Below are 14,127 nucleotides of genomic sequence, written 5' to 3'. Positions count from 1 at the left end.
ATCATACTTTTTTTTTACATTTAAATATTTATTTTCATCATAGATCCATCTTAAATACGGATGTAACATGAGTAGAGAGGGAAATTTATTTTAATGAGCAGACATTATTTAAATATTTTATATTGTTATTTAATTTTTCTTAGTTTTAGATTTTTCATAATTTTTATTTTGGTAGACATGAACAAATTTTCAATTCAATTTTGATGATGAACAAACAATATTACACATCAGACTGAGCTAGATTGTATGAATGAATCTCTCAGCTCAATAATTTTACTTTTATAAATTATCAATAAAAACAAACAAACATATGCTAAAATTAAATTCTTTACACATTTATCAAACAAAACAAACAAGCATATGCTAAAATTAAATTCTTTACACATTTATCTTAAAAAATTAGAAGTTACTGAGTCAAAATAAATTGTTAACACGTTTATCTTAAACAAAAAAAAAAATTGAAGTTAATGACTCAAAATAAATTCTTAGCACGTTTATCTTAAACAAAGTCAACGCTCTTATCTAGAGTGTAATGTTGGAATTTGTTGTTATTGTATTTACTGTTCAATGTTTCGCACACATATATTTATTGTTCTGTTTCTATATTGTTAGAAAATCAGAATGAAGTGTCTTTTGAAAACTCTGAATGCAGATGCATGAATATATCAATTGCACTATACGCGCCTATATGTGTTTTCATATTAAAATTCTTTGTTAATGCTTCATTTATTCTATATATAGAAAACTTGTGTTATTATTAAGTCCATGGATAGACTAGTGGAAGAAAGTGCAAAGAATCATCATGGAGGAGCTTCCCTTGTGCTGACTAGATGTAAATCTGAACCCCTTAGAGCCTTTGTTGCAGAATCCCTAAGTTCCATAGTGATAAATTCCGTATTAATAAATTCCTGTCATTGCAAGGTTGAAAGCAGTTGTTTTTCGCTAGGGATCCTGCATGATTTTTATATTTCATTTTTCTCCAAACAGAGTAACCTGGCGAGTGCAGCCTCGCTGAGCTTACCCCCACACACTTGTATCTTTTCACTGGTCAAGTTGATCCACTGGAATTTGCCGCAACAAGTTGCCCTGACGCCTTTGCCTCTGTTCCAATCTAGCCTCCATATCAGTTGCTACCATAGCCCCTAAACCAGTGGACCTGCTTCCTATGGGATTCTCATACGGTCTTCGCGACCTCCTGTTATTGAGTTTGATTTATGGGATTCTCAGACCGTCTTCGCGACCTCCTCTTATTGATTTGGAAAAGAGCGCCCAGTAGTATTCAAGAAAGGCGACAATGGTTTCTTGTGTGGATGGGTTTGGCTAATCCCAACGAGCTTGGGAATCAGGTGAATTCCACATCTGCTGAATCGACTTGTTTTACGGAAACTGCGAACAGTCCAAATGGAATTGAAAGACTCAGAGAGAATAGCAGAGCTGTATTAAGAACTGCAAGATGGAGTGGCAGGAAGATGCACTGTGAAAAAGTTATTAATATCGGTTTGAGAGAGGTTCAGGCTGAATATATAGAAAGATCATTTTGGCCATCCCTATCTATTAACCAGATGAATGTGATACTTGAAAAACATAATGCAAAACAGTCTCTTATTCTTGCCCCTCACCAGCTTCTCTTGAAAGAAGACCATTCTGACCTACAAACTTTCAAACAAACAACCATTGACTAGCAAACAAGCTACTGATAATTTTTGGTTATATGTATTGCAGAGTGATTGATAATGGTACTAAATGACAGTAAACACCTATCAAACCAGAGGTCTTGATATGATTGCATTTTGTGTGGCCCTATTCCAGTCTAACTATTCTTTATAAGTAACGGTAACGGTTTGTCATATTTGTACTCATTCATTGATATGTTTGCTAACCATGTTTGAAAGAATTTAGCGCTGCAATCCATTTCTCAGCTTAATTGAGCCATTTAGCGTTGCAATCTGTTTCTCAGATCAGTTGAGCCATGTTAGACGTTCAATGCTTCACTTATGTTTTTCCTATTGCAGCGAATCAATTTTATGGTGACAATAAAAATAATCTATTGGTTGAGGTGGTCCAGTTTCATTAAATATTCATATTACAACCTCATGCAATTAATTTATGATACCATAGAAGGGTGCTCTTACTAATTATGGGTGGTTAATAGTTTGCAAATTTGACATCCGACACATATTGTGTTTGTTGTTAATCATGGATACCAGGGTTCCACATCTGACAACGTTAACACACTGATTACAATGATTTGGTATCGGTAGTAACTTATCCGCAAAACTTGGTTGTTTTCTAGATGATATTACTACTTATCCATCTATTTAAGATTTAGTTGGATCCCTCACAATGATAATTTTAGTTTCAGTTAGTTACTTTTGTGTGCGAGGGATTTGGATTTTTCTCGTGTTGCAGGTCTGTTCGAACATAAAGTTTTCCTTCATTTTTCTGAGAGCAAGGAAATTACATTTGTGATTTATTTGTTTGGTTAACTATTCCAAATTCATCTTCCTTAGAATTGAATTTAGGGCACAATCATCTATACAAGCCCCGAAAGTATCAGTGTCTGGAAAACGACCCACAAATAAATCTTTAAAAATAGTTTATAATCAGGTAAATAACATAGTTATCATCAATTACTTTCCACCAATTTGCAAAAATAATAGATAGGAATAAGAAGTAAATAAACATAGGGATTATTTCCACAATTATTTATGTTTTCCTCGTTTATTTATGTGAACTAAAAATGTGTAGATTTAGTAGTGGTTACTACACACCAAAATTTATGCAAGTCCTTGCAAGCAATTAATTTATCTATTTCACATCTCAATTTATTCGTTCTTGTGAAAATAATACTGTAGGATTTGATTTGCCTATTAGCCATTATTAATTTAGCATTGACCAATATACATTATAATTTTTAATGCAATTTTTTTAAAGCATAATTTTTAAATTGAGTGGTAGAGACTAAACTCCACAGCAACACTTGTTATATATACTAGATTTTTATATATTGTTTATGGTTACCTATTATTAGTCCCTCCCAAGGTAGAACTCTCGCAATCCATTCGGTTGTTGATCAATATTAATTTAGCATTAATCATTGAAGTTATAATGTTTAACTTTGGAGAACAAATATTTATTTTTCACTCTTATTAAAAAATATTTTTCGAACATTTCATTCGACCGTAACTGGAAGGTATTATTGCAACGTTTGCATAATACAATGTCATGTGGAAAACTACATTAGATTTTTCTGGCCATAATTTTTTAATGTAATTGCCATATTTATGCCATGATTTTCATGTATTTGTGTAGTGATTTTACCTAAATAATATATTTACCATGAGCCACTACCCACCATAATTTAAGGAACAAGATACATGTATAAATATATTTATGAAGAGTTACTTCCCACCATTATTTATGTGTTCACCACTTTAATAAGCAGGAGTAAGATTGTCCTTGGATCCGGGTGGCCCCATAATCTCCGGCTCTCATTCCCAGGCTCCCGGCCTACAGTGCCCACCTGCTGCATCCTTCACACCATGTAGCAATCACTCCTCCATGCGCGAGCTAGCTGTCTTGAGTAGGGGATCCCCCATCCTATCGCACTAACATTAAAATGCTTGTCCCCATGTTCATCTCCCTTGCTAGACTCCATTCTCCTCTGCATATTGTTTGGCATTTTCTCTGCAACCTTGTTTCACATAGCCATGAATTGGGATAGGGGTAGAGGCAGACGCTCCAGCAGAGGAAGAGGTCGTGGGCACCCCCCCACCAACTTCGATGATGCCACTATTGCCACTATGTTCGACAATGGGATTCCCAACTCCATTCGCAGGGAATTCCTGGCCATGGAGGAAGTTGAACTGCACCGGGGCCGCCCAATGCTATGGGCACTCATAAATCTCCTCACTTGCCAGATAAAAGAACTTGCTTAAGAGAGAATGCAAGTGGTTGCCTGGATTGTTGACCTCTCTGCTCACAAGAGCCATGGTGTCTCCTCCCTCAAGCGTATTGCAAGAGTTTTGTGCCTCAATTTTCCGCCCAAAATCCCCTCATCTTCTTCCCCTGTCCCTTCCCCATCCCACTCTTTTCCCATTATCTCCTCTTCCCTGCCCTTCCCTGGCACCCCTTTGGCTCATCCCCCTCCTCCCTAGGCTTTTGTCCCTTCAGTGGTTGACACTCCCTTATCTCCTTATCACCCCAACCCTTGGGTTTGCTACATCCTAGAGCAGAACCCGATAGATACTAGCAGTTTAAGGGTTCATGGCACGACCCAAGTGTAATGATGCTCCAACATGGCATCGTTGTAGGTTCAGTGCAACAGAATGTATCACCCGAGGACATGATTTCTCTCAGGTTGGCCCGTTCTCTACATTTTTATTTCTCCACAAGTTACTTTTGCTCCACCACCTCGAATAAGAACAACCTAGAACCCGGTGGCTTGGTGACACACTTTTTTGCCACACCAAGTATTAAGGGCCCATGGCTAGACCACGCACCTCCTCTCTGACTCAGTGGGCCTTGTGTTGGGCGCACATGGAGCAACCACATTGTCTCAATTAATACAAGCATGATTTTGATCAATAGTTATTTTGTAATACAAACAATGAAACCACAAGGCTCTAGTTTGTCCCAACGGAGGCAGAGTTCTTTTGCTTTTCTTCTCTAGTTTCCTATGTCTGAGGCAGAGAACACACTCACGATTGTATGCTGTGTAATTTCTCCTCTGTTAATATAATGTGAATACGCTTAAAAAGAGAGAGAGTAAGAATGTAAATGCCCAAACTTATTAGTGGTTATTATCCACCAAAATGTATGCAAGTTCTCACTCTAGGCAATTAAATTTTCCACTTCATACATTAATTTGCATTTTTTCTGAAAGCTAATTTGTCACTTGAGTAACAAGAACTAAGTTACCCTACAACACTTGTTTTATATCATATTCTTTTTCATTTTTTATAATTTTTTCTCATTAAATTAAGAAGAATATCATTTTACTTTTTTTTTCATTATAAAAAAAATAAAATACTTTACAAATAAGGTAAAAAAAAATCAAGATATCCAAAAAAAAATTAAAATACACACATATATTCAATTTTTTTTAATTACCATAATTTAAATGGATTTTCTAGTGCTTTTTATGCTTATCATATAATAATTATAAACAAACATATATTAATTTTAACCTTGAATAATATAAAGTTACTGGGGCGAACAAAATTTATTGAATTCGAAGTTTGAAAATTTCATTCCTACTCAAATTTATTCGAATAGGTTCGCAAATCTCAAGCAGAACATGAATATTTTTACCAAATTTCAAGTTCGTTATAAAATCACAAAGAAATTCAAAAAGTTTTGTAATAAAAAAGAAAAACAATAAAACTTTAATGAACAAAAACACTAATAATTTTACTGAATTTCAATTTTGTTAGGCTTAAAAATAAATAAATACAAGTTGCATACACTAACAAAATGTTGTCTCTACATGTTAAATTTGACTAAATTAAATATAGATTAAATTAAGTTTGGGAGGATGCTAGGAGTCGTGTTATTAATTTACATAGAGTGCTTTTTTTTAATAATATTTTTCATTTCTATTTTAGTAATATCTTTCATTTCTATTTGTTTATTTTTATATTCACAATTTTGATACGTTAATTTTTTTATTTATATCATACACATTTAAACTATATACATTTATATATTTATAAATAATTATAATAGAAGTGTAATATTTCAATAAAATTATTTTTTAACATATGGGTATATGTTAATATTTTATTTATATTATAAGCAATTAAATTATATAAATTTATATATTTATAAACAATTATAATAAAAGTGTAATATTTGAATTATATATATAATTTAGTTGTTATTTAAAAAGTTTCTATTAATCTAGTATGTTTTAATAATTATCATCATTGTTTGTGTGTGAGAGATTTTTATATTACATATATAAATGAAGTACAACAATTTCTAGCATTATAATTAAAAAAAAAAATTAGTATGTAGAACTTAATATCAAATCTAAATCTTATTTTTAAAATTTTAACTATTGGGCCTAGGTATGTCCTTCCACAAGCATAGGTGAATTCAAGGGATTTGAACCTCAAACCTCTTCACACATTACCATTACCGATTGAGCTACTCAAGGTGCTTGTTTCCTTGTCTCTTTTGATTTAAATCTTAATGGGGGCATCCATTAAGCATAACAAGGTAATATTGAGGCCAGTAACCTTTTTGGATTGATGTGATGGCTTACCACTCATCATCTACTCTTAGTAAGCTTTTTGGATTGATGTGATGACTTACCACTCATCATCTACTCTTTCTAACCTTCCAGTGTTCAATAATTTTAGTACTAAATAAATATGATTTTTTTCTTTTTATCCATATCTAAACTTATTAAAATCCATTTCTATAATTCACCAAACAAACATATAAACCTATTATATAAAATATTATGAAATCTTTTTTTCAATTTCTTTAATTAACTTGTATCCATTTTAAAAATAAATATAATACATCTAATTAAAAAAACTATATTACTAAACAAATTAAAATTAAAATGTTACAGAAATTCCAAACTACTTAACATCAGACCAAATCATAAGTTTTTCCATGTAGCATGAGCTCACCTCCCTCTGTAAATTGTTGTAGATTATTGATACAAATTTTTCTATAACAACAATTAAGTTTTAATAAATACTAACGAAAACACATACATCGTCATCAAGCCTGTCTGGGACAGCAAGTTTCGATAAATACCAAGGAAAACACATACATGGAGACCAAGTTTATATGTGACAGCAATTAAGTTCAAGAACTAGTAATCGTTTTGGATAGCAAAATCCTGTCTAAAGCAGTGATACTAAATGCTACCCACCTTTTAGCTAGTTTATTTGGCAAGCCAGAAAATTAAAGTAAATGTAAATACAAAGTTCTGAATACAAGGTCTTATGTTTAAATCTCATAACCAAGTGCTAAGAAATACCAGAACAACCCAATTGCCCATTCGTCTAGACATAGAAAAAAAATTCGTAACAATTGGACTACACCTCTACTTTTACTTACAAGTGGAGGTAAACTTACAACTATACAGATCCATCCGCATTATCCTCATGAGAATCGGTTGACCTCATCTGGGTGGCTGTAAGAATAGGCTTCCCACTTTTCTTAGGGCCATTACCTGAATCAAGTCCAGGCATGTACTTCTCATCCTTTACTGACAAGGCAATAACAGTAAGAACCAGAGGGTAAGAGATAGTAGTCAGACCCCAATTGATGAGCAGCTGTGCCAGCAATGACACCTTTTCAGAATCAATCTGCCAAGCCACAGCTGCTCCTGCACTCTGCACACCTTTGAAGAAACCACTGTATCTACTCAGAGTCTGTGAATCATCAGCCAAAGCTCCGATGGTCCAATAACAAAGGGTTTGAAACATAGCATCCATCAATCCATAGCAGAAGTACAGTATAAGTGGTCCTGCATACGCAGAGCCAGAATCTTTGAAGTCCAACTCCTTTAATGGTTTATCAGAAGAATACCTTAGCTGGTTTGCAAGGCCTCCTCCCCAGATGGCTGTTCCCAACAGTGCAACTATGCTCAGACCCAAAAATCCCCTCTTCCTTCTGCTCTTGCAGCTAAAATCCAGAATGTAACCAATCCCTGTAGAGCCCACTATCTGAGCCAGCCAATACCATGCACTGTTAAGACCTCTAGTTCTAACATTGAATAAAAGTCCATTGACATTATTGAATTGGTAAGTTATAAAGAAATTACTGGCCCAACATGCAGGACACAGCAGCAGCATATAACCATTTTTAAATAGTTTCAGAATCTCACAGGCCTCGGTGTATGCATTAGAGTATTTCATGAGAGTCACCCTGCTACCATCAGTTCTAATTACTTTATCAGGGTGAAGAAGACTCAGAGTAAGGAGTGTTCCAAAGGCCATGAAACCCATGAATGCTATGTATGTTCCATCATTAACAGAAGCACTATTACTGTTGTAATTCAAAATGAAGGGAATGAATCCTCCTATGACACCCCCACAACTGAAAATGCTCCAAAACAATGAAATGTATCCTCCTTTTCTATCTTCTGTGGGGTAGGAGGTCATAATGGCTCCTTGGCCTGCCCAGAGAAAACCAGCTCCAACCCCCAATAATGCTCCAGCAACCACCACAAAAGTCTGGTTATGCTTGTGATTATAGTACAGAAAGGATCCAGCATAGAGTATATAGGTTGAACAGCCACTGAACAAGGTGAGCCGAGGGCCAAGAATGTTGTAGATACCCCCACCCAATATGCCAAATACTGCAAATGCTGTATAGAGTGCCGTGTTTGCATTGTTGGCTGCTTTGTGATCAACTTGGCCACCTCCTCCCAGCGCAGACAGAGCAACGTACATTCCAGGGCAACAGAAACACACCAGTCCAATCAGTCCCACTTGCACTAGGGGTGAATTATACCGAGGAAGTTGCATGAACCTTTTGGATCTAACAACATCTCGGTTCTCATTGCGATCAGAATCCATGGCAAGAACTGAAATTCTAAACTACCACACTTCGCCTTTTTGCAGAGGGCAAAACATGAAATTCTAAACTACAATGCTTGCTTTCTTTTTCACAGGGCAAAACATGAAACTCAAACAACCTGCTATGTAGGAAACCCACTTCAATGACCTGCAGAGCCCTCTCTGGTGGGTGTGAACAAAAAGTATTTCAGGCAGTTTTTTCTTCAGTGGGATCCTGGTGAACGGATAAGGTCGATGGAGTATGCAGTTCTTCACCTTGTTATTTTTCTTGGTAATCTCAATCAAACAGAATATCCCACAAAGAGATTATGCGTTGGTGAAATTGGTGAAAAAAAGGGTCGGTGGTATTTGGGTTAGCAACTCGGAATGAAATAGGAAGACTGTGATGGTGATGTGACATGAATTCATCTCAGTTTTCACAGTTAGGAAATGAGGAATGGTCGACGAAACAGAGATCCAACATACCTTCTGATTCCAAATGAAGGGTCATTAAATATCCAGCACGTCCTACACCAATGGTTACTGATAATCAAACTCTGGATCTGCACGATGCACGTGCTTTGGCGTGATACAGAGCATTTTAGAGCAAGATATTCCTTTGAAAACAATAAGATTTATTGGAAGAAGATTTCTTTTATTAATGGTTGGTTCGATGGGAGGCATGAGTCCCATCTGGGCTTCTCACTCAACTTCTATCAGTCGTTGTTGGTCATATGGCTCCAGAGGCCGATTAACTCCCTGTGGGACACAAATCTTGGGTATTTTGTGTCCATTCTAGATTTTGGAAATAAATATTTCCAAAGATGTTAAATAATTGATTCAGCCGTTTTCTATCTTATTTCGAAATAATTTCAAAATCTAGATTTCGGAAATATTTCTGAATCTCAAATACATAAAAGACTTAAACAATTGATTTTTTTGTTTCTATTAAATTTCTAAATATTTCCAAAATTCATAATTAAATTAATTTATATATTGATTCTTTATTTTTTATAGTCTTTAGAGATAGCTTAAATGGTTGAGTACCTATTGCTAGTTACCTTGCTAATTCGGAGCTCATGAGTCTAATCCCCTAGATGCCCTTGAAATTAGGTCACATTGTCAAATCTCTTTAATACCGCTGAGATTAGACATAAAATAAATTTAATTATAACATATTTTCATCAATATTAATTTATATATTATTATTAAAAATATATACTTATCATTATATTTTTAATAGATGTGTTACTTTGATATTAAATATTAATATTGTACATCTTCATTATTATGGGTTTTACAATCTAATATAAAAACTCAATCTTTTTTGTTTTTTTTGTTTGGTGCATCTTTTCCTTGACTTATCTTTAATCTTTATATTGCTCTTATATTCTTAACAAGTTGCTTACATGATATAATGTATTAAAGATATATATGTTGGAATTTTATGCATAGTAACATAAACTTTCCATATCTTTGTGTCTATTTTAGATTTTGGAAATATTTGGAAATCTCATTTATAGTAAAGTTAAACAATTGTTTTTGTTGTTTTCCATGAAACTTGGAAATATCTCCAAAATCTAGATTTGGAAAATATTTCACATGTATAGAAGATTAAGCAATTGAATTAATTGTTTTCCATCAAATTTGGAAATATTTCCAAAATCCACAATCAAATTAAGTTCAACACATAAACTCTTTACCATTTATAAAATTCAAATAATGCTAAAGTCTAGGAAGACATACATACCCTAGCCCCTCTAGTTTTGAACCTACAACCTCTCACCAAGAAACACATGCTTTTAACCTTTACGCCCACTCAAACTATACTAAAGATACATTCTTAAGCACAAGTCTTCTATTCAAGATAATACTAGGCACGGGCAGGTGTTTGAAGACGATCATCAAATTAAAAGGTTTCTTGAAAGAACAGATGAATTTATCAGCACTCCAATTGACAAGCATGAAGATGAAACTACAAGCAAAATTTTTGAATCAACAGTCTTTTTGAATATTGTTGTTGGGCAGGAGATTATTCAATTAACAATCTAATCCCTACAAGCTTGGTTCCTTTAGAAAGGTTGTTTGATTCCAATGATGTGGCAATTAAGCCAAGAATCCTGCCAAGCGATGGTGAGATGGAAGACTACAATTTGGGAACTGACATTGACCCAAAGATAGTCAAAGTTTCTAATACTTTGAAAAAGGAGCAGAAACCAAAATATGCAGAATTGTTGAAAGAGCTTGTTGATATATTCGATTGGAGATATGAATATTTGAAGATTTATGATCAGACTAGCATTCAACACATTATACCACTTAAGGAAAATGAGAAACCTTTTAAACAAAAGTTAACAAGGATCAATCCGAAACTATTGCCACTAATTGAGAAGGAAGTAAAGAGAATGTTAGTTGCAAAAATCATCATTCGACTCAAGTTTTCAAATTGGATATAAAACTTGGTGCCAGTGAAAAAGAAGAGCGGGGAAATTCGCCTATGTGTAGAGTTTAGAAATCTAAATAAAGTCTCACTGAAGGATAATTATCCTTTACCAAAAATGGATCACATTCTGCAAAAGGTGGTTGGCGCGGAAAGGATTTCTATGCTGGATGGGTTTTCAGGATATAATTAGATCCTGGTTGACCCAAAAGATCAGGAAAAGACTACTTTCACCATGCCATGGGGTACATTCATGTATTCCAAGATGTCATTTGGACTCATGAATGTCGGAGCTACTTTCCAACGTGCAATGGATATAACTTTTGCTGACGAAAGAGATAAGTTCATGGTAATTTATTTAGATGACATCATTGTTTTCTTAAAATCTGAATATGCCCATTTGAAACATTTGAGGACAATTTTTAACAAGTGCAGGAAATTCGAAGTTTCTCTAAATTCAAAAAAATCCCATTTCGCCATGAAAGAAGGCAAGCTGTTGGGACACATAGTATCAAAGGAAGGCATCCAGATAGACCCCAGCAGAGTGACAACAATCCAAAAGATTAAGCAGGCAAGAAACAAGAAGGAGGTGCAATCTTTCTTAGTTAACGTAATTTTTCTACGGAGTTTTATTCCAAATTTTGGAGAAATTTTAAAAGTAATGTCAAATATGCTTAAGAAAGGGAGCGAGATTAAATGGACCGAACAAGCAAAAGGGTATTTTAATTATATTAAAAGAGCTTTAGGCCAAGCTCCTCTACTTATTAGTCCATATTTTTCTAAGGATTTTATAATTTTTTCATTTGCCTCTGAGCACACCATTTTTGGTGTTTTACTTCAAAAAAATCAAACAGGTCGGGAACAACCAATCTCCTTTTTCAGCAGGGCATTGAGAGATTCTGAACTGAAATACAATATACTAGACAAACAAGCATATGCACTGATCAAGTCACTTAAAGACTTTAGATTTTTTATTCTACATTCTCATGTGATTGCGTATGTGCTAGATGTTGCGATTAAAAGTATTTTATTATAGCCAGAAAATGATGGCAGAAGAGGGACATGGATTGCTAAGATGTTAGAATTTGAATTAGAGATTAGGCCTACTAAGCCTAAAATATAAATATTTTATTTAATTATATCAATTTTGTGATAAAATATAATTTTTTTGGAAATAAACCGTATATAATATCTTAAAATTAAAATGTTTAATGTTTTAAGTGAATACTATATTTTGATTAATTTCAGAGTTAAACTTATTTCCGAAAAATCATGTATTAATTTATACATCTATAATTTATATATTTTGATTAATTTTTATATCTAAAATCAAAATGAGTTTTGCTAAATAAATATAAAATAAAACTATATAAGAATTGAGAATTCTGATTACTTTGTATAAATATATCTAAGATTTAAAAGAAATATTAAAAGAAAAAATAAAGTTTGGAAAAATAGAGGTATTGGCATTAACTATGAGGTCTTTGTTGCATAAATATATCTAAGATTTAAAAGAAAAATTAAAAGATTTAAAGCAAAAATTAAAGCTTGGAAAAATAGAGGTATTGCCATTAATTATAAAGCCTTTGTCTACTAAAATATGACATTAACATTGATATATAATATTTCTTTTTTATTTATGAGAAAAAATACCATTTTTAAATCTAAATAAATTTCTTAACTTACAAAAATAAATATCATATTCTATCTTAAACTTGTAAATTTATAAAAAATAAATACACATTTTTAATTATTACTTATATATATTAACTTGATACCTATCATATTCTCTCTTAAACTTATAAATTTATAAAAGAGAGATACGCATTTTTAGTTTATACTTATATATGATATAGTTATTACTCGTATACATAACAATATAGTTATTACTCGTATACATAACAATATACTAGGGCGAAATTTGCATTATAATTTTTTTTTATCATCCTAATACAAAAAGTTAATATGTTTTGTCATAAATGTACCCATCGTAACTGCACATATATCGTTTATACGCCAAATCTAGTGAAAAGCAAATTCCATCCCTGCAGGGATCCTTATAGAAAAGAGCGCCCAGTAGTATTCAAGAAAGGCGACAATGGTTTCTTGTGTGGATGGGCTTGGCTAATCCCAACAAGCTTGGGAATCAGGTGAATTCCACATCTGCGGAATCAACTTGTTTTACGGAAACTGTGAACAGTCCAAATGGAATTGAAAGACTCAGAGAGAATAGCAGAGCTGTATTAAGAACTGCAAGACGGAGTGGCAGGAAGATGCACTGTGAAAATGTTATTAATATCGGTTTGAGAGAGGTTCAGGCTGAATATATAGAAAGATCATTTTGGCCATCCCTATCTATTAACCAGATGAATGTGATACTTGAAAAACATAATGCAAAACAGTCTCTTATTCTTGCCCCTCACCAGCTTCTCTTGAAAGAAGACCATTCTGACCTACAAACTTTCAAACAAACAACCATTGACTAGCAAACAAGCTACTGATAATTTTTGGTTATATGTATTGCAGAGTGATTGATAATGGTACTAAATGACAATAAACACCTATCAAACCAGAGGTCTTGATATGATTGCATTTTGTGTGGCCCTATTCCAGTCTAACAATTCTTTATAAGTAACGGTAACGGTTTGTCATATTTGTACTAATTCATTGATACGTTTGCTAACCATGTTTGAAAGAATTTAGCGCTGCAATCCATTTCTCAGCTTAATTGAGCCATTTAGCGTTGCAATCTGTTTCTCAGATTAGTTGAGCCATGTTAGACGTTCAATGCTTCACTTATGTTTTTCCTATTGCAGCGAATCAATTTTATGGTGACAATAAAAATAATCTATTGGTTGGGCTGGTCCAGTTTCATTAAATATTCATATTACAACCTCATGCAATTAATTTATGATATCATAGAAGGATGCTCTTACTAATTATGGGTGGTTAATAGTTTGCAAATTTGACATCCGACACATATTGTGTTTGTTGTTAATCATGGATACCAGGGTTCCACATCTGACAACGTTAATAGAGTGATTACAGTGATTTGGTATCGGTATAACTTATCCGCAAAACTTGGTTGTTGTCTAGATGATATTACTACTTATCCATCTATTTAAGATTTAGTTGGATCGCACGTAATATGGGATAAACGGT

General features: G+C 33.5%; 1 pseudogene across 1 annotated transcript; it reads right to left on the bottom strand.

Moving 5' to 3' along the window:
* Positions 1-6,732: 6,732 nt before the first annotated feature.
* Positions 6,733-9,153, bottom strand: LOC149142759 (UNC93-like protein 1 pseudogene; annotated as a pseudogene). Its single transcript, XR_016264721.1, has 2 exons — positions 8,602-9,153; positions 6,733-8,554 (listed from the first exon to the last, which is right to left on the bottom strand). The product of XR_016264721.1 is annotated as an UNC93-like protein 1 pseudogene (transcript).
* Positions 9,154-14,127: the final 4,974 nt, after the last annotated feature.

Source organism: Pinus tabuliformis, chromosome X (assembly GCF_031772625.1).
Source record: "Pinus tabuliformis cultivar Carrire ecotype Pingquan chromosome X, CPIR1, whole genome shotgun sequence".
In the NCBI taxonomy this organism is placed as follows: domain Eukaryota; kingdom Viridiplantae; phylum Streptophyta; class Pinopsida; order Pinales; family Pinaceae; genus Pinus; species Pinus tabuliformis.
The sequence above is the reverse complement of the archived record's forward strand: the minus strand, read 5'-3'. Positions and strand labels throughout refer to the sequence as shown.